This window comes from Haliotis cracherodii, unplaced genomic scaffold, assembly GCF_022045235.1.
Source record: "Haliotis cracherodii isolate W230 unplaced genomic scaffold, xgHalCrac1.p SCAF_7, whole genome shotgun sequence".
Lineage (NCBI taxonomy): Eukaryota > Metazoa > Mollusca > Gastropoda > Lepetellida > Haliotidae > Haliotis > Haliotis cracherodii.
Window position 1 is genome coordinate 58,917,414 of NW_027266330.1, and position 22,940 is coordinate 58,940,353.

Sequence of the window (22,940 nt, forward strand, 5' to 3'; positions counted from 1 at the left end):
ATCACGGTTGTGATTCCAAATTATATTATTTGTTTGTTGTTTAACGTTGCACCCAGCAATATTCCAGCTATATGACGGCGGTCTGTAAATAATCGTGTCTGGACCAGACAACTCGCCGACTGACATCATGAGCATCGATCCACGCAATAGGGATATGTGACATGCATCAACCAAGACAGCGAGCCTGACCGTCCGATCCTATTAGTCGCTTCTCTTACGGCAAGCATGGGTTGCTGAAGACCGATTCTACCCCGGATCTTCACGGGTCCAAAACTATTGCTTAAAGCCGCATCAGCAGTATTGTAGCTATTCACGGCTACAACGTCTGTTATAGACACAAGCACAGCCAAGTGAGTTTCTCAATGAATAATATTGTGCACGGCTACCATATTCATTGAATCCAAATTCTCTCCAACCAATTAGTAGCATTTGGCTAAAATGAGCTTGTCCGATGTTTTACACCACACCATAATCGCTACTTTGGGCCATTATAAAATTAGGTAATAGATTTTGATCCACTCCCACCTTACGACAAAACATTCCGGCTTACATTATTTTATTGCCTTCAAGTTCATAGAATTAGAAATACATGTTTGTGTGTTCCTACTTTATTTACTTGATGAAATACTCCACACACGTAGCGGCTATAAGCCCTAGTGAAAACGCATAATGCAAGTTAATCGCACCCTTCGACCGTAATTGTACACAGATGCCTTAAATAGTTATTTCAGAAAAAAATAGAATGTAAACAATAAAATGCTTCCTGCATAAATCAATCAAATTGTAACCAATAATGTCTTGCGGCCCTGACATCAAAATGCCAGGCATGCTTATACTGGAAATGTACCAAACTTGAGGCATCTGCATGACTATGAATAAGTGAGTGAGTTTGGCATTTTGTGTTTGAGAAACGTGGGAACGTTCGTTTTTGGCCTAAATCTTTTGAAGCACTTTGTAGTGACCAAATCTCTTTGGAAACCTGCAGCTGGGAAGCCTGTGCTGCCATAACGTTACGAAGTGCAGTCAGTTGTACATACAGCAACTAAACGAAACAAGGTTACAATTTGACAATTTTTCGGCCAAATCCAACTGTTTTAATTTAAGAAAAAGGTTCCAAGACGCAGAGCTTTACAAGCACATATGTAGAAACTGATCACAATTAGCTAATGCAGTGTTTGCAATTTATATCTCCAAAGTAGTCAAAACTTGTAAAATGCCTAAACCACGTCACAGTTAGACCCTGATTCTCGGTATATTATACTATTCTTTTGATAATGATAGCAATTATCCAAGTAATTTCTCCAGATTCCCGATGGTAAATTATGACTTGATCGCCAAATGACAAGGGCGACGTCATGTTTGTTTATAAACCCTGAAAGTAGTCCCGGCATGACCTTTGATATTTGCATCTCTCTTGTGTACATATATCTGTTATTATTATAATACTGTATGTGCAACAATTTATAATCCTTGTCCTATAGAGATTACCATACGAGTGTCTGTCGGATACTATTTGTCTTACAACGAGTTATTTCAAAACGTATCTAACGCGGGAAAGCGAGTTAGATATGCTTTGAGACAACGGGTTATCAGATAAATGGTATCTGACAGCCACGAGTGCAGTAGTCTGTTTCTTACACACCCTAAACCTTTTGAGCATCGAATCATACATTTTGTCTAATTCTCATGATCGGAGTAGTGCATTAATACATAACACCACGGTCATGAGTGACGTCATCCGATGTACTGCTTACTACTCATTAATAAGGTGACCCTACACATAAAGGTTTCCGCTATATCTGTGGATTATCAAGGCGATGATAAAAATGCAAACTAGATAAGATCAAAGAATATGCTGGATGCAATATTATGCAATATACTGTTTTATTGCCGTTTTGCTCAAACTCAAAGGGACCTGACAAGTGTTGTGAATGCAATGTCAATCGACCAAAACCGATACAACAGCGCAGTTTTTTTTCTTACCGTTTATGCAGAAATAAAACTTTGAATAAATTCCAAATTCCACCCATCTGCTGAGAAAAAGAGCACGGGTTTCATAGTACCCAAATCACAAATTGAAGCAAATGATAGACGTACTGACCTCTCGGGTTGAGTCTCGGACCCCTTATCCACCGTCCACAGGTCAACTACACATGTATTTACTATTCTTACTAATTGACGGTAAAATTGCGACCTAACAGTCAAGTACACCTGTATTTGTTTCGTCTGTTTATTGAGCCACTACACGTGTAGCTGTTTTTCCTGTCGACTATAATTGGAGCTGATATTATAATGTGCTTGTCAATTGAAATTGCATGTAATTCATGTTTACCTGTCCGAAAATGAAAAGTAGGTCTAGTTTAGTGAGATTGGTTGGGGTGGGGTGGGGTGTTGTGGGATGGGGTGGAGGTAGGGTGAAATGGTGTGGTTTCGGGTCGGGTGGGGTGAAGTGAAGTGTGGTGTGGTGTGGTGTGGGGTGGGGTTGAATGAAATGGTGTGGTGTTGGGTGGGGTAGGGTGGAGTAAAACTGGGTTGGATGGGGTGGAGTGAAATGGTGTGGTGTCGGGGTGGGGTGGAGTTAAATGGGGTCGGGTGGGGTGGAGTGAAGTGGTGTGGTGTGGTGTGGTGTGGGATGGGGTGGGGTGGAGTAAAATGGTGTGGTGTGGGGTCGGGTGTGGTGAAATGGTGTGGTGTGGTTTGGTGTGGTGTGTAGTGAAATGGTGTGGTTTGAAATGTGTGGAGTGAAATGGGGTGCTGTGGTGTGGTGTGGTGTGGTTTGGGGTGGGCAGGAGTGAAATGGGGTGGGGTGGTGTGGTGTCGTGCTGGGTGGTGTGGTGTGGGGGTGGAGTGAAATGGTGTTTTGTGGTGTGGGGTGGAGTGGGCACGGGTGGAGTGAAATGGTGTGGTGTGGGGGTGGTGTGGGTTGGGGTGGAGTGAAATGGTGTGGTGTGGTGTGATGTGGTGTGGTGTGGTGTGGTGTGGGATGGGGTGGTGTATGGTGTAGTGGTATGGTGTAGGGTGGGGTGGATTGGTGTGTAGTGGAGTGAAATGATGTGGTGTGGTGTGTGTTGTTGTGGTGTGTTGTGGTGTGTTGTGGTGTGGTTGCGGTGTGGTGTGGTGTGGTGTGGTGTTGGAGGGGGTGGGGTGGAGTGAAATGGTGTGGTGTGGTGTGGGGTAGGGAGAGTGAAATGGGGTGTGGTAGGAGGAGTGAAATGAGGTGGTGTGGGGGTGTATGGAGTGAAATTGCTTTGGGTGGGCTGGAGTGAAATGGTTTGGTCTGGGGTGGGGAAGGAGGAGTGAAATTGTTGGTGTGGAATGGTGTGGGGTGGGTTGGGGTGAAGTGTAGTGAAATGGGGTGATGTGAGATTGGGTGGAATGGGGTAGGGTGGGATGGAGTGGGGTGGGGTGAAGTGGAGTTAAACAACAAGACTAAAAATCCGAAACAAACAAACTTGTTGGTGTGGTGTGAGCAAGTACATGTCTGCACAAACTCTACCTCTATTATACACGCCGACACGATAATTTCTATACACTTTTGACAGTTAAGGTGTTTTATGAATTGTATGAGTGAAGCCCGACGTCGTTGTCAAACGAAAGGAGGTATGTGTGTCAGTCAGCTAACACTAATATCATGTCCATACCTTGTAGAATATAGGGACAGATACAGCCTTCAGCATTCTGGTAGTATCTTGACATATACATGTAGGTTTTGAGAGAGAGAGAGAGAGAGAGAGAGAGAGAGAGAGAGAGAGAGATAGAGAGAGAGAGAGAGAGAGAGAGAGAGAGAGAGAGAGAGAGAGAGAGAGAGAGAGAGGTAACTTCCTTCACTGTTGACACACAGGTCACTTCCGGGCGATGACGCGGGGGAAAATGTCAAGCTCGTTAGAACTGATATAAATATCTACGTCCACAATAAAAATGATAGAGTCCATTTCTTTGATTCGTGATTACTGTGTATGTATTAACATTGGGAAAATGTGCAAAGTTTACAAATGTTTCTCACATGACATTCCACATATTAAGGTTTGGAAATAAATGACATAATGACATAAATATAGAATACTAAACGAGCTCCCCTGTAATACCAACTATTTTAAACGAGTGAATAGTTGTCATATGTGACCCATTCACGAGTTTCATAAAATTGGTCTCACATGGGAGCGAGTTTAGTATTTTATTGATTACTTGCCGCTGATACCTTTTTTTAAAAAAATCACGGTCGTTTGTGAATACAGACATCTTCACATTCCAAATCATATTGTTTGATTGTTGTTTAACGCCGCACCCAGCAATATTCCAGCTATATAACGGCGGTCTGTAAATAATCGAGTATGGACCAGACAATTCGGCGATTGACATCATGAGCATTGGTTCCTGAAGACCTATTCTACCCCGGATCTTCACGGGTCCAAAACTATTGCTTAAAGCCGCATCAGCAGTATTGCAGCTTTTCGCGGCTACACCGTCTGTTATAGACATAAGCACAGCACAGTGAGTTTCTCAGTGAATAATATTATACACGGCTAGCATTTTCATTGAAGCCAAATTCTCGCAAACAAATTAGTAGCATTTGTCTAAAATGAGTTTGTCCGATATTTTACACCACACCATGATCGCTACTTAAGGCCACATAAAGTTAAGTAATAGAGTTTCATCGACGACAAAACATCATGCCATACATTATTTTAGGATAATGCTTTATCAGAAGTAGACGCTGCACCATTGCAAGAAAAAACACAAATACTTGAGTTGGATGTAAGGCCACAGGTTTATATACAGAAAAGTACAAGGACTGGAGAACACTCCTGGGCTGGGAAACGCTAAACATAGCTGACTGTCAACCCGAAGGTGCCCGGACAGAACAGCAAACGCGACTCCGAGGGTACAAACCATACAGAGCCAAATGATGGGACCCCCAGGGAAAAGCGCATAGGGGGTCTGCTGTAGGCTCTACAACCACCATTATACAATAGGGCCTAGAGGGTATGCCTCAAAGACCCCCAAAACACCAAAATCACTACTCCCAGCCCAAAAGTGTTACGCGATTATACACACCAATTGTCGTGCAATGTAATGTGTAGAATGTGCTAGTCCAGGGTCTGCACCTCTTGTGCACATACAAACCCCTGTGACTTGTTCGACGCATGTTTATGCCAGGACACCTCTTGCCTCGCATATACTGAATTGTCCTAAAACTTGCCACAACTACAATGTAAAGGAAAACAAGCCACAGTATATACAGTTCCTGATACATACAAATACTTGCAATTAGATTAACTATCAACTGAGGAAATGCTATACAGATATATACGTTTGAAATGAGAAGTAATGGGCGGGATGGGAGGGAAAAAACGTGTTACCGGTGTGGTTGTGTGGATGAAAAGAGGATGTCGTAACTAAATTCAGCTACAACATGGGTTACTTCCCTGTTTGTTTCCCTTTCCACAATCTTCCAAACTGTTAGAATTTCTCTAACTGAAAGCGTGAAAGTGCATCAGCAAGAATATTCTTTTCCCCCTCATTGTACTCGCCCCTAATTGTGATATTCAACCCCAAACAACACAAGACAAGGTGCCTAACCAAAAACGTGACTAGATCTGAACTCGAGGTCATCTTGTTAGTAATCTCGACTACTGGCTGGTTGTCAGATGGAATGTGACCCTTTTTTCGAGTAACTCGGAACCCCATATCACAGTTGCAACTATGATGGGAAAATACTCAAGGAAGGTAATATTAGTCATAAAGCCCTGCTGTAGCCAATGATTCGGCCAAGCTCCACAGGTCCATGGACTGGCAAAATGAATACCAAAACCTTTGCCTTGTCCACCAGCACTGTCAGTATAAAAACTCCAGATCAGCATTTGAAAACTTTAATCTCATTATGGAAACTACATTGAACTCCTTCAAAATCTCTGCCAAACTCTTAGGTCACTCTTCATGTCCTTTGTCAATCGTATGTGGTTGTGAGGCTTCCTACCACATGTTGCATTAATCATTCGTCGGAGGAAACATCTGTCTAATGGAACTGCGTTGCACAGGAAATTAAGTAAACCAAGTAACGACTGCATCTCCTTTAATCTAACCTTTAAACGTGTCAAAATATGATCTATAGCATCTAACGAATGAGATAGCTAATCTCCGGCACATGCACTCATGTTGATTCATCCAAAAAATCCTTTACGCTCTGACCTTCTGGAAAGATAGGTGGTGTATTAATCTATAATCTCCTGGAGCGCTCTTAGGGACCAATCAAGCATGAAACCTTAACATATGGTATAGGAGCTTAGTCTATTATACCCAAGTCCAACTCTTTTGGGATTTTTAAATGTGACATAAGATGATTATTTTTAACAAATTTGAGATTTCTTGCCATTTCTTGTCAGAACCGACCACTGTACCATCATACCCTAGCTTGAAGCCATATTTGAAACCATTAACGAGAAAATGAGCCTGATCCGGAAAATGCTTGTCCATTCGTTCCATCAACTGTGTCTTGACTGATGTTCGACCGAGCCTGTATAACTCTGGAAGGAGTGCTGGCTGATGTACATCTGCAGGCTGGATGGGCATCGCTTCCACATGCGGAACAGCTGTGTTGACACTTGCACTTTTGTCTAAAACACTTGCCATGATTGAAGTTGTTACACGTGTTGATTGCCGGTCGACTCGTAATTTGCCCTGAAATGTGCTGACGTGTCGGTTTTGTATACCAGAAAAACCCAGAACTGAACTGTTGATGGTAAGTGTCTGTACAAACAACATCCACAATTCCACATTCAAGTTTCCCCATGGTAGAGACTGGTCACGAGCCTGGCGAAGACGATATTGTTCATCATAGGCTCTCCATCCCAAACCAGTATGACTAGACGCTGCTAAACGGACAGTATTCATGTGTTTGAGTGAACCTTGTACCATGTCCATCCTGCACTGGACATAAATACTCATGTAAGTTGTGTAAGCTGTTGTCCAATCAAAAATGTTCTGATTCTCTTGCCTTGAGACTTGGGCCTCAACTCCAGCTGTCCATCTGTACTTATGAATACTGCCGAAGTTGTAAATAATCCATCACATCCCTGTCTGGTTTAAGCAAAAGTGCGAAAATTGATGTACTCACCATTCCATAGTTTTTGTTGTTGTTGTTTTTTAATGCTGACAGGAACATTACAACCCAGGTGATCATACACACTTTCTGTTGTTGTAGGTGGTGGCATATTTTACATGTCAACATTTTGAAACATGGGAATGACTTGTGAATTATGAGGGGCAATTGGGTTACTAACCATGCTAGGAGCATTGTTATGATACTGGGATTGAGGGACATGATTTTCAAATTCCGGGAGGATACATTTGTGAGTTAACTAAAGGGTTATATGTATTAGGCCTATTGGGATAAAAACCAATTTGCACCAACTCACCTTCCGAAGGAGTTGTGGTAACAGGCGTTATCGTCGATAGACTCTGGGACAACGTTGACCTCTGCTTCGGCTACGCTGCTGCCGCCACGCTGCTGCCGACATTTTCCCTGTCTCCATGAAACGCACTCTCATAGCTGCAGTTGTTACTGAAAACCTTGATTCCATCCCCAACACAAAAGTGTCCATTGTTTGAAATACTTTTCCATGAGGATAGGTAAAGCTATAACGTTCACCACAATAATAACTAACGCCACAAAAATGAGAATTAGAAATGTTTCTTCTAACGTAAGTGTTTCCGCCATTTAAAAAACGTGTTACCTGTGTGGTTGTGTGGATGAAAAGAGGATGTAGCAACTAAATTCAGCTGCAACATGGGTTACTTCCCTTTGTTTAGAGCATGTGAAGAACAATCCCTGAATAATACACTGATAAGGTGCCTTGCAATATTAAACCTGGAAGAGTAGCTTCCCTTGCACTATTAAACTAGGAAGAGTTAGCTTCCCTTTGACTGTGGAACACAAATGCATGGGGAGAATGCCCCTTGAATTGGAATAATGTAAGATTACCCAAATAATGCATTTTATTGATTAATAATAAAATTAATTATTTTGTTGCCCTACTGAACACGCATGAAGCATGTGAAACGCATCCTTCCACAGTAATTGTACATAGATGCCTCCAATAGTTATTTTAGAAAAAAAGGAGGAGAATGTAAACAATAAAATGCTTCCCGCAAAAATCAACCAAACTGTAACTAATAATTTATAGCGGCCTTGACAACCACATGCCAGGCATGCTAATACTGGAAATGTACCCCAATTCACAGCTTTAAGCATGTGAGTGAGTGAGTTGGATATAACACCGCTTTTAACAGTATTCCAGTTATATCATGGCGTGTCAGCTTAATGTGGGAGGAAAGCCCGAAGTGATGCAGGTCTTAGACGTTTACCACTTCGGTGAAACCCACGAGCATGGGTATTGTGCTGACAAACCTCGAAACATAATGGGAGCGAACTGGGATTCGAACCCACAATCATAGGTTTCTGGCGTGCCGAAGTGACACAACTCTGCACCGAGAATCGCGGTGCCCTCGACGACACGGTCACCTGTGTCCCCACTTGAAGCATGTGCATGACTCTGAGAAGGAAAGTGAGTTTGGCATTGTGTGTTTGAGAAATGTGGCAACGTTCGTTTGGGGCGTAAATGTGTATGTCATTTGAAGCATTTTGCAGTGACCAAATCTCTTGAAATCTTTTGGAAACATTGAAAGTGTTGGCTATCCAACTATGTTAAAAGAACCACCATGGTGTCGCGCATGCGCGTACGGTAGCAGGCTAACAGGAGCCTCTGACGTCAATTTGGACACTTTCAAACGGTTGTATTTCCCTAACGACCCCTTATAGGTGTGTCGGCTTTTGTATTAAAAGTCTTAGAATTTGGAAAGCTTTCCAACGAGTCATCATTCACTAAAATCGCCTGATATTTGAAACCTGTTTCTTATACACTGGCGTAACTACATATATTGCCTACCGGTACACAAATTGATTTTACTTGCCTTTCCCCGCTATTCATTGGTCCGTCCGATAGAGTAACCGCCCTTTATCAAAGGGAAGCTACTCTAACCCTAGTCTGTGAGACGTCACGATCACAGTCAGACGTTGTTGACAGTCGGCCTGTTCTGTCATAACGTTACGAAGTGCAGTCAGTTGTACATACAGCAACGAAACGAAACATATTTCGGGCAAATTCTACTGTTTTACTTTGTTGAAAGGTTCCAAGATGCAGAGGTCTACAAGCGCAGATAAGGAAACTGATTCCGCTTGGCTAGTTCCCTCACAAAATCTCCAAAATAGCTAAAACTTGGAAAATACCTTAACCACGTCACAGTTAGACTCTTATTTTCAGTAAATAGACTATTCTTTTGATAATGATAGCAATTATCCAAGTAATTTCTCCAGATTCCCGATGGCATATTCAGACTCGATCCCCGAATGACAAAGGCGACGCCATGTTTGTTAATAAACACTGAAAGTAGTCCCTACATGACCTTTGATATTTGCATCTCTCTTTTGTCCATATATCTATTAAATATATAAAACTATAGTGCAACAATTTATAATCCTTGTCCTATAGAGATTACCATACGAGTGTCTGTCAGATACCATTTGTCTTACAGTGAGTTATTTGAAAAAAGTATCTAACGCGCGAAAGCTTTGAGACAACGGGTTGTCAGATAAATGGTACCTGACAGGCAGCAGTGCAGTAGTCTGTTTCTTACACACCCTAAAATCGCACCTTTTGAGCGTCGAATCGATGTATTTTTGTTAAATTCTCATGATCGCAGTAGTGCATTAATACATAACACCACGGTCATGAGTGACGTCATCCGATGTACTGCTTACTACTCATAAATAAGTATGGGGTGGTATGGGGTGGGCTCGGGCGAAGTGGAATGAAATGGGATTGTGTTGGATGGGGTGGGTTGGGTGAGTTAGGGTGAAATGGTGTAGTGTGTTGTGATGTGGGGTGGAGTGAAATGGGGTTGTGTGGGATGAGGTGGTGTGGGATGGGGTGGATTGAAATTGAGTGGTGTGGGATGGTGTGGGGTGAGGTGAAGTGGAGCGGGGTGGGGTTGGGTGTGCATCCCCTGCACCTCTCTGAATTCGCCAGTGGATAAAGTGACCTGCCAAATAGTCCTCACACATATGTCACGGAATACGACTCAGAATAAAGTGAATGTATTACTCAGTAAAGAACTATTTCTGAGGTACACCTACCTGACTTATCGCAACCCCTCTACAAGGAAGTACGACAGTTTTGTCAACAACGTACCGTACTCTTTCAGCTAATCTTTCGTCTTATCCGTTAGTCAGGAAAAGAGTGACAATGAATAGCGACCTCCTGTATCATTGCGGGACATGAGGGTAGGTTGGTGTGACGTTGTTTACTTACATGTTTACAGCACCAGTCGTTTAGGACAACGAACACAATCTGCACCAACAATGCAATCTGTTGTTTCTAGGCATTGTGGGTTGAATCATTTCAGGTAACTACGGTAATCTATGAACCAATCGGAACACACTGATACATACCCGAGGCAGGTGCAGTTACATTATACACAACATATACAACACAGATAAAACACACGTACAACACAGGTAAAGAAGGAGTACACTGACTGACGGACAGGTAAAAGAACGTCGCATCATGTCGGGACGCTGGAGGGTCCTGCTGTTGGTCGCGTGTCTTGGTGAGTAACTGCAACGTCTTTGCCTACATCTACGACCTACATAGAGAGGTTGTGTAGGGCGTTGATGTATGTAGGAGGGAGAGGGATCTGGACTTGGACTGAGCTGTGGACGTCAGGTAGGTGTTTGTGTGAAGGGCGGGGACTTGGATTAGGTGTGGCTTTGTTGGGTACAAGTCACGGGTGGGTAGGATTTGTTTGTTTGTTGTTTAACGACTCACTCAGCAATATTCAAGCTTTGTGACAGCGGTCTGTAAATGATCGAGTCTGAACCAGACAATCCAGTGATTAACATCATGAGCATCGATCCACGCAATTGGAATTCAATAACATGCATCAGCCAGGTCAGCGAGCCTGACCACCCTTCGACAATCATAGTCGCCATTTATGGCAAGCAAGGGTTGTTGAAGTCTTATTCTACCCCGAATCTTTATGGGTAGGGTGAGTAGGAAGGAAAATATCTTTCAAAAATAATGTTGCTTTACAAAACTCTCAGGAATATCTGGTGAGTGGTGAGTGAATGTGTGAGTGAATGATTCGTCCGGTAGATTGGTGGTTTGGTGAGTGAGTGAGAGAGTATTTTTCCTCATTATTATGGGATATATTATGAATTATAATAAGGCATTTTCAAAATTATTTCCAAGTATAGGTAAAACGTGAAATCAATGCTTCTCCAAAAGAATGCGACCGTGGGCCCCTAGCCAAAAATGCGACTCAATATGAATGCGACACCCTCTCCTCTCAAGCATCAGTGGATTTATATCTAAACAAAATGTCCTCAGTCAGGTTTACAGGAGAATCCTCACCTTAATCCAATCACACACCAAATAGCATCGCTTATTAGCGCTGAGTAGAGTACTTCAGCTAAAACAATACGTGTGTGCTGGCTCGTGTCGGCCTTTGATGCATTCGCAAAGAGCAAAGACACCATGTTGCGTGGCGTCTGTCTGGACTTGCAGGTGTGATCAGTGAAGACATGAGTGAGTAGAACGCTTGTCTTGACCCCAGCAGTGACAATTCACAGGATGTAATTAGTGTTTGAATGACATTATTTATATACTTGTGTCTGAATATTACATTGCGGGTCGTCTTTAAGCATTGTATTGTAGGTTATATTTACATCGTGGGTAATATTTGATATTGTAAGTGCAGGTTGCTCGTGTGACCCAATATTTATATGTTTTTAAACATGTGATTTAATTTATAATTTGTTTATATGTTAAATGTCTCTCATAACCCTGAATGGGTGGCCATGTTTTATCTTGTGGCGTAATGTATTTATGTGACCATGGGTGAGACAAAAATAAACAATTTCTCTTCTTCTTCTTGTAACAAGTGCTGCTCAATAAACAGTGATGTAGAATACATAGTTGTTTGTTTTCAACGTATGTCTAAGTTGGTATTTCTGCTATCCAAAATGTCTTATGTTGATATAAATGCGATGTTTAATAATGCGAGCAAAGACCACTCGCATTTTTTGCATTTAGTTCTCGCTCGCGTTAATATCAAGTTTTACAGCATCTACAACATATGAATTATAATTCTACCATGACATCGATGAATGCTTGATTCTTATCAGTTAAAAAGAGGTTTAGTTTTTGCTACGGAAACCCCTTTCAAATATATTAAGCCTTTTCACACAAAAAACTTGCATATCAATACATCCATAGCCTACACATTGGTTTATAAAAGAAATTACCCCCATATGAACTGTAAAACGTACCTATATTTCTTCTATTTCAAGCTGGGTCTCAAATAGAAGCCAGGTCTCTAATACACGCCGATTCAAGGGCTCTCGCAAAATTAATAGACGGCCAGGGAAATACAGTAGTTTGATAGCGGATGTTTTTGGCGTTCTAGGCCGCAACCCTGACTGCTACATTGATTCCATTACAAGATTTAATGAAGGCATAACTTTTCCATACACATGAAATGTTAGGGACCAGAATCAGGACAGGCTATTTCCTCATTGAAACAACCGACAAGGACAGTAAAATAAAACATTATAAAACATGTTTAAAGAAACTTTTTTCATGACAGCATGTTGTTTACATATCTTTTTATTCATTGCCATCTCCGTCTACCACCACTGAAAGGATTTGGCCGGAGAGGATTTAAAAGTCCCTCAGAAAACAGTCCTACATTCTCTCGCTCCTACGATAGGCGAAAACAATGTCCCGACATCACTGACGTCAAAGCACACTTGATCCTCGCAACTTATCCAACTTGATGTGATTGATTTCAGAACACGCACAATTAAGAAACTCATACACGAACCACTGTTTCTTGGCCACTATAGTCACAATGAAACTTGCTTTCTTGAATCTGGGAAAACTTCAGATTGACAGGTCAAATCATGCAGATTCCTCCTGTCAAAATAGTCGGTTTGCAGCCTAAAAGACGGCTGGTTGGTCATACTCCAGTTCCATTGGTAACCACATTGTACCAGCAGGCCCATTCCCAGTGAATCTCCAGGTTGATGTTGAACCGCATCATAGATCGGTGTCGTCACCTTGCCTCTGGATCTGTCTGCTGAGGCACGGAAAATGTAAACATTGGCAGCCATATTGACAACTTTGAAGCGTGAGTAATTGTGATGTAGGTCCAGTTATGCCACATCCATGTTCAGGGATGAGATGCGTTTATTTTGATTATTTTTTGTACTGGAGGTAATTGCCGTCATGGTAGGACGCTAAAACGCCCAGTTTCCAAATTAAAATAAGAGGTATCTACTCTACAGTGGGACTACATCAAATTTCAAAACACAGTAGGTCTATCTCCTAAATGGAGGGGCGTTTGGTTACCCTTGTGGTTAAAGCTTTCGCTCGTCACGCCGAAGACGCGGGTTCGATTCCCGACATCTGTACAATGTGTGAAGCCCATTTCTGGTGTCCCCCGCCGTGATATTGCTGAAATATTGCTAAAAGCGGTGTAAAACCATACTCACTCACTCACTCCTAGATGGAGCCCAGAACAATACTTAATTCCTAGAGCTGAGGCATCCTGAACTTGCCGGATCATTCAAGGCTTGAGTTGGATTTCGTAATTCATTCTCTTGGGTCTGGGAGACACTAATGTACAGTAGGGAAATAGTGAGTGAAATATGAATGTAGATGAGTGCACAGGCAACTCGAGCCAATGGGAGAGTTACATTGTCACGTGTGAGTGCTTTTAGTTTAGAACGGCATCCGATATGTCTGAAAATAGCTTACTACTGTTATGGCAATGTAATATGTTGTTAAACAGTGCTGTAACTGTATTACAGTGTTTCTGCTGAGTTTTTTCACAGCATTGTGTTTCCGCAATAATCAGTTGTAAAAAATTAAGTACTATTGGATGTAAACAGGGAGGTGGACGTTACTATATTTAAATGTTAGTGTATGCAAGTGTTTTGTTTGTTTGTTGTTTGACACCACACTCGGCAATTTTCCAGTTATATGACAGCAGTCTGTAAATAGTCGAGTCTGGACCAGACAATCTAATGATTGACATTTTCAAAACACTTATCCTGATGCCTCTCTGTTTTATGCCGCGAAAGCAGGTTTTAAATATATTAAACACCTTCGGGAGTGCTTTATCCTACAGATGGAGTGTAATTGTTCACCTTTATTCTGAATAAATCTAATTTTGTCGACAAAATGATTCTCTCTTTTTCCTGTTTTTCTTCAGCCCGAATTGCAACAAATGTAAGAATTATGTAAGAGTAGCAGAACCCGCAATGTCAGTCAAGATGTGGTCAGGGACTCTTGATTATAACACTAAATCCATGGAGGAGGCTAAGTCTTCTAAGACTCTGCAGTTGCACCTTGATACCAATAGCACATTCCCTGCTCGGAGGTTTCACCAAAGTAGTAAATATAAGACCTGCGTTACATGCGCACCTCCAGATCCTCACTCACACAAAACCACGGATGGTGGTTACTTTACTGAATTGTCTCCCTTTGTCCACAGCATCCCTTCCCACCATCTCCTCCACGACATTGCTTGACGTCATGTTGGACAGCTGCGGCTCTGATGTCGACCTCCTCCTCCGCGAAGCAGATGACTACACTGGGGTTAAGTCGAAATGCAGGTGCGTGTGGGTACATGCTTGTGTGTGTTTACCTGAATACAACAGTAGAACAACAATTGTAGCCTTAATACTACTGGTAGTAATGATTGTAAACATTTCGCTTTTGACAAGGCTACTACAGTGATCAAACGAGATCAAAACGCGAAGTCATGTTGGTCAAAACTGTTCTCTGAAATATGCAGGTGCAAAATCAGTACAGTCTGAAAACGTAAAAATATTTAATCTGATAATCGTACAGTCAAGCTTCAATGCGTAATCGGTTTATCAGATGGTCAGGCTCACTGACTTGATTGATGCATGTCATCGTATCCCAATTGCGTGGATCGATGCTCATGATATCAATCACTGGATTGTCTGGTCCAGACTCGATTATTTACAGACCTTAGTCATATAGCTTGAATATTGCTGAGTGCGTCGTTAAACAACAAACAAACAAACAATCAAACAAACACTGACAACACTTTCACAACGCTGTTTGGCCGTGGGGTGGAATATATCAGTAACTTGATAGGATCGAGTAATCTTGCTCACTCTATTGCATCGATAAGTCAAGTTCCTTGATTTAGCTGGTAACGTTTCTTCATACACTGACGGCGTGGGATGGTGCTCATAATATCTGCGATTCCCTGCCACAACGTTCCACATGACGTTAAAAGATCGTACGTGTTGTTATCCTACCTGCGCTCATCATTAAAGGGATAAAACAAGGACTGATCGGTTCAGAGTCAAGTCCAGACATCAGTCCAGCAGTCACACATACACGCAGGCGTGCACATGAACACACACGCGCGCACGCACACGCACATTAGTGATATAATCTTGAACGCGACGATTAACCCCATTTCACTTCACTTCATAATATCTGTCACCGGCTTCTGTCACCCAACAAACAGACAGGTGACATACGACATGTTGCAGACACTGTTCCTATGTGTTCAGAAGAAGTCGTTTGAGAACCGTGAGACGACGTTTGGTTGGACGTTCATGACGACCACGGGGCAAGTGGACGAAATGAAGAAGATGATCAACGACACTTGTACGTCAATCACGGTCTATACTTCTTGGTTTTCTAAGGATCCGCAAGCCGTGGGTTCGAATCTCAGACTCATTCCAATTATGATCCTTGGTTTGTCAGCAATATCCCCGTGCTCGTCAGTCTCTCCAAGGTGGTACACGACATGTGTCACACCGGGTTTCATCCCACATCAAGCTGACACACTGTCACAGGGTTTATATACAGTAAACTATGGTTATAACGAACACAAAGGGACCACTTATTTTACTCCTTATAACAGTTCGTTACAAACATATATACAGCATATATACAACAAATATCCGGGACTTAAATTAAGTTCGTTATATCGGTCAGTTCGTAATAAGCGAGTCCGTTATAAACGTAGTTTACTGTACTGCTAAATCCAATTCACTCACTCACTCACTCACCCAGCTCCCTTGGAATTTGGCCATGGTGATAATAGTCAAATCTGTGATCAGTGTTAACTTTTTAATTACGTATGTCAAAATGCACAGGTATGTAAATAGTGCATATGAACGCAGTATGTTATTCATGGGTAAGTGTGCTGGAGAAAAAATGATATTATATGTCCAGGGTTTTGTGAATATTTTGTTTCTTTAGTCAGATGTTTTGCGAAAACTTGCTATTCAAGGAAAGGAAAATAAATGTTTACACACTCACCCCCACCCCCACACAACCAATCCCTTACGCAAAAGAGGGGTAAGAGATTGGTCGTTATTGGCTTGGGGTACCAGTCAATACAATACCTGTTCTCTTAGGTCTAATGATGAGACTGTAGGTGTATTGGCCGATACGACTCGAGGGTAATTGGTATTGCTCTCACATATTCGTCAGCTATCTCCTACCCCAGGTTTCGCCGAGTCCCTCGTGCTGTGTGTGGTGTACATGATGCAGGCTGACTTCAGGACGTTCTACGTGCGGGCGGGTCTCCAACCCAGGGAACACTTTACAGAGGAGTACCTTTCTCAACACTGTGAGTAAGTACACAGGTGTCCCGACACTGTCCTTTACTTTTTACACAGGTGTGTCGACACTGCCCGCAAGTTCACAGGTGTCTCGACACTGTCCTTGAAGTACACAGTTGTCCCAACATTGCCTGCAAGTACAAAGATGTCTCGACACAGGTATCTATACAGGTGTCCTGACACTGCCCGTAAGTACATAGGTGTCCTGACATTTGCCTTCAAGTACACAGATGTCTCGACACTGTCCTTCAAGTACACAGATGTCTCGACACTGTCCTTCAAGTACACAGAGGTCCTGACACTGCCCGTAAGTACATAGGTGTCCCTACATGGCCGTAAGTACACAGGTGTCCCGACAATGTGCTTTAAGTAAACAGGTGTCCCTACATTGTCCGTAAGTACACATGTGTCCCGACATTGCCTTCAAGTACACAGGTGTCCCGACACTGTCCTTTAAGTAAACAGTTGTCCCGACATTGCCTGTAAGTACCCAGGTGTCCCGACACTGTCCTTCAAGTACATAGGTGTGTCGACACTGCCCGTAAGTACATAGGTGTCCTGACATGGCCGTAAGTACACAGGTGTCCCGACATTGCCCGTAAGTAGACAGGTGTCCAGACACTGCCCGTAAGGACACGTGTGTCTTGACACTATCCCAAAGTGGACAGGTGACAGTCACAGCGTAACTGTGACTGTATATTTTGAACACTTACTCATATCATATTTATACACTGGTATCGAGGTTTAACCTCAGGGAAAATCGATTCACACATTGATGAATGACGAACGAATAAAATGGGAATGAATTAGCAGGTGATAACAAGTGAATGTTCCGTGGTTTGTTTCAGTCAGATGGACAGTGTTATCACCTGTATGAAGCAGCGACTATTGAGGTGCCCAGATGATGACTACGTACAGCCCCAGGTCGTAGGGGTCAGGAGTGTGGCGACTCCAGCTTGGGGAACACTGTGAGTTGTAGGTGTCAGAATGTGACTATAATTAGGGGCACGCTGTGAATTGTGGAGGTCAGGGTGTGGCGACTATATCTTAGGGATCACTATGAGTTGTGGAGGTCAGGTTGTGGCGACTATAACTTGGGGCACGCTGTGAGTTGTGGGGGTCTGGGTGTGACAACTATAACTTAGGGAACGCTGTGAGTTGTGGGGGTCAGGGTGTGGCGATGATAACTTGGGGAACACTGTGAGTTGTGGGGATCAGGGTGTGGCGACTATAACTTCGGGCATGCTGTGAGTTGTGGGGATCACACCATGACCCCCACAACTCACAGTAATCCCCAAGCATGAATCGCAACACTCTGATCCCCACAACTCACAGCGTGCCCCAAGTTATAGTCGCCAAACCCTGATCCCCACAACTCACAGTGTTCCCCAAGTTATAGTGATAGTGATCAGAGTGTTGCGATTCATGCTTGGGGATAACTGTGAGTTGTGGGGGTCATGGTGTGGCGACTTTAACTTGGGGAACACTGTGAGTTGTGGGGGTCATGGTGTGGCGACTTTAACTTGGGGATCACTGTAAGTTGTGGGGGTCATACGTCGGCCCCTTGCATATACGAGTATGCAAATTATTCATTAATCAACGTCAGACCACAAGCGTTGTTAATTTGGTGGAGCTTTCGGGTATGACACACTTCTAGGTCCCTGTAACTACTGCTATATATAGTATGGCATTTATTGCCTTAATTGGTCATCCCCTGAACTGTGTCGGTTCATCACGCCCATATGTCCAATGTCCAAAGCAACGTCACTGTCTCTTTTTGTCTGTCCATTGTTGTTCATTACTATATATGTGTTACCATTACAAGGTGTTAGTCAAGCTTGGTATCCCGAGCATGGGTGTAAAGACGACCTCGAGCAGAATGTGCCGCTCGTAGGAAACGTCCTGAGGTTGAGCTGGAGCTCCGCTCACCTCATGTACGCCTGAGCTGGAAGGTCCTCTCATCGGTTAGTTTGTGTTGTCAGAGCAGGTATTCCACTCATTGTGCAATTGCTGTTTATTGTTTAAATGTTGTGCATAAAGCATTCCGGGACAGTGATGTCAATTTTGTTCTTTATTCCTCCAAGAGCTAATTCCCCGTCAACGTGCCCGTTGACACTTTGTATGGATCTCACAAGACACTGGTAATGAAAAAAGAATTTTGAAAAAATATACATTTAACCAAAGATTATTAGATATATTTCAGCAAAACTGGCACCAACAAGTTTCCCCTTCAAACTTCCTTTTTCCTCTTCAGCATTATGATGGTATCAAATCATTGTTACAACCAGAAAAAATATTTAAGTATATTACAAGATAAAACTCTATTGAGAGCTCTTTGTAAACTTAGAATATCTCTCGATAACTTTCTTGTCAATAAATATCGTAGAACCAAGGATAGTGATTTTGAAAATTGTATATGTTCTAACTGTACCAACCAGAAGATTGAAGACGAGTTTCATGTTCTTTGAATATGTGAAAAATATAACGTTTAGATTAAAGTTTCTATCTACACACAAAGACAATCAATTAATGATCAATTTGTTGAATGTTATCAAATCTTTAGCAATGTATTTGAAACATGTATTGAGACTCACGTTGATTTTTATGTACCTGTTAAAACTGAACAGTACGATGGGCCATATTGCATATTGAATAAACTGTCTGTCTGAATCCCAATTGCGTGGATCGATGCCCATGTCAATCCCTGGATTGTCTGGTCCAGACACGATTATTTACAGACCGCCGCCACACAGCTGGAATGTTGCGGAGACAACAAACAGAACAAACAAAAGTCCTTGTCCAACTCCGTTTGTTGTTACACTGTGATTGCAGTTCTCCTTGTGCCTCCAATACAATGTTATTGACCTGATCTGTTGTCAATCTCAACGCTAGTGGTCTCAGTTCATTGGCAATATGTCACCGAAAGGTGCTAAAATTATCTTCCGTATATTCAGTATTCTCTGTTAAACTTAGCCTTGATGTTTTCAGTGACTACTGGAAACCAGTTACAATAGCTGAAATCCAGCATCGCGATGGGATGATATCCCCCTCCCCAACCCTTAGCTTTGACACTTCCCCTGTCCTCAATACTTTCAGTATTTTTCATATCAATCACTCATCCTTGGGTCATAGTTTTGTCACCTCCTTCAGCAATCTGCAAAACGTGCACAATAAGTGCCCAGGGCTTAGCATAACCAGGGACGGTATTCACAAAGCTTCTTAGAATTTCTTAGTAATTGACTTAAGTTTTCTAAAAAATTCTTAGCTAAGAAAAAATCTTAAGTATCAATTCACAAACAGTCTAAGCATGATTCTTAGCAAAGTATTAGTATAATATCTAAGAGTTTTCTTAGTCTACCCCGTTGCATCTTGGGATGTAAAGTTTTGACTAAGAATATTCTTAACACCTTTTGAGTGACGTTTTGGAGATTCCCTTATCTATAAATAGCAACAAAACACCACTCTTCAGTGTTAAAAACTGACGAAAAGCGAAAACCCAACTGGTCTGAGGCCCAAAACCTTCTGCTGACGAAACTTGTTGACGAAAACAAAGCGGTTTTATTAGGAAAGTTCGGGGCAGGCGTGACAGCTCAAAAGAAAAAGGAAAAGTGGGTGGAGTTGACCCACACGATCAACGCAGCCTTTCCAGGTACGGCACACCATAAAGATAGTATTTAGTATTGAAATATATTAAGATTCAAATAATGTTCAAAATTCTATTGTTATTCAAGATTTTAGTATTTTGCAAATTTTCACAGCAGTAACGCACATAAAAATCGGAAGGATTTTTTGGGATAGAACTAGATTGTATTGTATTAGATCTATATTTTATTTAACATAAATTTATTTTCAAGGAAAGAAAAAAATAAATGTTATTGTACATGTTATCAGTCATATTACAGTGTCACATCCAGTACCTATTCGTTTATTTCTGAAATTTACATTAAACAGTTGAGAATTGAATATTTTTATGTAAATCATAGGATGCATCAGAGCCCCAGAGGAGGTGGAAAAGAAATGGCGTAACATCCAAAGTAAAGCCAGGGGAGAAATTGCAAGGTACAAGCAAGGTGTTATCAGCACAGGTAATTATTGTAGTTCACATTTTGCAACACTGAACTGTAATAGTAGTTTTACAGTGCATATATCACCAGATCTGAGATACATTTAATCTTAATGTGTTACAATTATTGTCTATGCTAGCTTTCAAGTAAAAATATTTGTATTTGGTATCTTTAAGTACATTTTGGTGTCCCATACAGTGTATAATCAATTCTTAAAAGTTTGAATTTACATATGTATATACAATTCTTAGGTTAGTCATGATGAATGTGCATATTTATAGAGATTCCTAAATTTGAAACAAATTGTAAGGTTGTCTTCAATTGTTACTTTAATATTATTTAACACATTGATTCGAAATAAAACTTTCTCAATTTTTCTGATGTAAGTAAAAATAATTTTTACTTCGACAGGTGGTGGTCCATCACCATGCCCTACTTTGAGTGCCACATCCGAGGTAGTGTGGGATATTCTGAGGCAGAATAATGTAATGATTTGCAATGAAAAACTATTATGTTAGCAAAGTACCTCCTGTGTATAAGTGGTCATACACATAACTATAAAAGCATCCATATAAAATTATAAAACACATAAATAACAGAGAATAACCAATCTTGATTTTCCACCTAAACAAATCCTGCAAAGTGCAAGATTGTGGTGAAAAGTATTTGAAGGGATCACTAAAAATCAGTGATGACTCCATGTGTTTGAAACTGAATATTACCTCATATTTTTACCCTATTCAGATACATAGTTACTCAAAAATAACACTGACTAAAACAGTTTCTGTCCATTTATATACAGTGAATACAGTGACATGGCAGCACTTGACTTGCAGACACTCCAGGCCATGGGAGGAGCTGTCCCTACTGCATCAACAGTGTCTGTGCCTTCACAGCCGGAACCATCAGTGCCAGACACCGCCTCCTCAGCACAGGGATCCATGAAGAGACCAGCACGATGGAGCACAGTCCAGGAGCCAAAGTCCTCGCGACAAACTTTCCTGTTGGGAGAAAGCTTAAACTTAAACTTGAAACTGATTGTTTAAGTATTAAGAAGAAAATTATGGAAATTCAACTTACAAAACTGCAGAATGAATAGAATTTATATCTATACCATGTATGCATATCACTTTTTAAGGCCAGAGAGTTTACCATATGTTTTCAAAATGTAATGTATTCTTTGAAGAGAAAGATGTGAAACCTATTTTGACAGAACCACACTCCTTTTCAGTTTAAATTTATCTTCAATAATATAATATTGGTTAATGTGTGAGGTAACAGTGTGTGAAATGTCATTTCTATCAATAGATACATTGATAACATGTCATAATTTGTTGAGACTATCACCTGACAGGTATGTTTATCAGTGCTAAAAAGGATTGTTATCTATGGCCAGTGGCCAGTGAGGATGAATATCTTATTCTGTGTCACTGTATTTGATATGACATACAGGGCCAGTTACTTCCATGAAATTGTGATATGTATTACAACATGTATTTGCTCAATTTCTGAAATATGTATAAGAAATGCAGGAAGAATTTAAACGTGTATAACTTTCAACAAGAATGATTTTGTATTGAAGACTTTATGTACTATCGTTCTTTTGAATTTACTACAATAAAATCTGTCTGTCATAAGATGTTTCTTACAAGAAGATAAATGTATTTTCATATACTGGGTACGTAAACTGGGAAAATGCATTGCAAATGAACCCTTGAGCATTTCTAATGATCCTTGAGATTCACAAATTATATATCATATTTAACAATAATAGTAACAATATTTATTTCATTAACCAGTTGTAATAAATTGTTTGTGAATTATTTTTGAAAAAAGGTAAACCCTATCAACTGATTCTTATACTCTTATTTGTTAAAATAAACTGGTTTTTTTACTGAAATTTTTTGTTGTTGAATATAATTCATTAAATAGTGGTTTTACTCAATTAAAAGAAGAATTATCACTCACACTGAAAGTGAGTGTTTGCAAAGTGATTCCTGAAGGTCAAGTTGTGGCCAGGAATATCTCTCTCTCTGTAGGGGGCTGTCATGTCGTCATCCGGAACATTGGACTCACTGTCAGGTAATGGGATATTCCTTATCTTGCAGATGTTATGCAGAATTCCACGACATGTTATGATT

The 22,940-nt window shown here is 41.3% G+C and overlaps 3 pseudogenes; 2 read left to right on the forward strand and 1 right to left on the reverse strand.

The window, feature by feature from the left end:
- Window positions 1-6,433: 6,433 nt before the first annotated feature.
- Window positions 6,434-9,100, reverse strand: LOC139449038 (uncharacterized; annotated as a pseudogene).
- Window positions 9,101-10,586: 1,486 nt separating this feature from the next.
- LOC139447110 (uncharacterized) lies at window positions 10,587-17,848 on the forward strand (annotated as a pseudogene).
- LOC139449039 (uncharacterized) lies at window positions 17,795-21,898 on the forward strand (annotated as a pseudogene).
- Window positions 21,899-22,940: the final 1,042 nt, after the last annotated feature.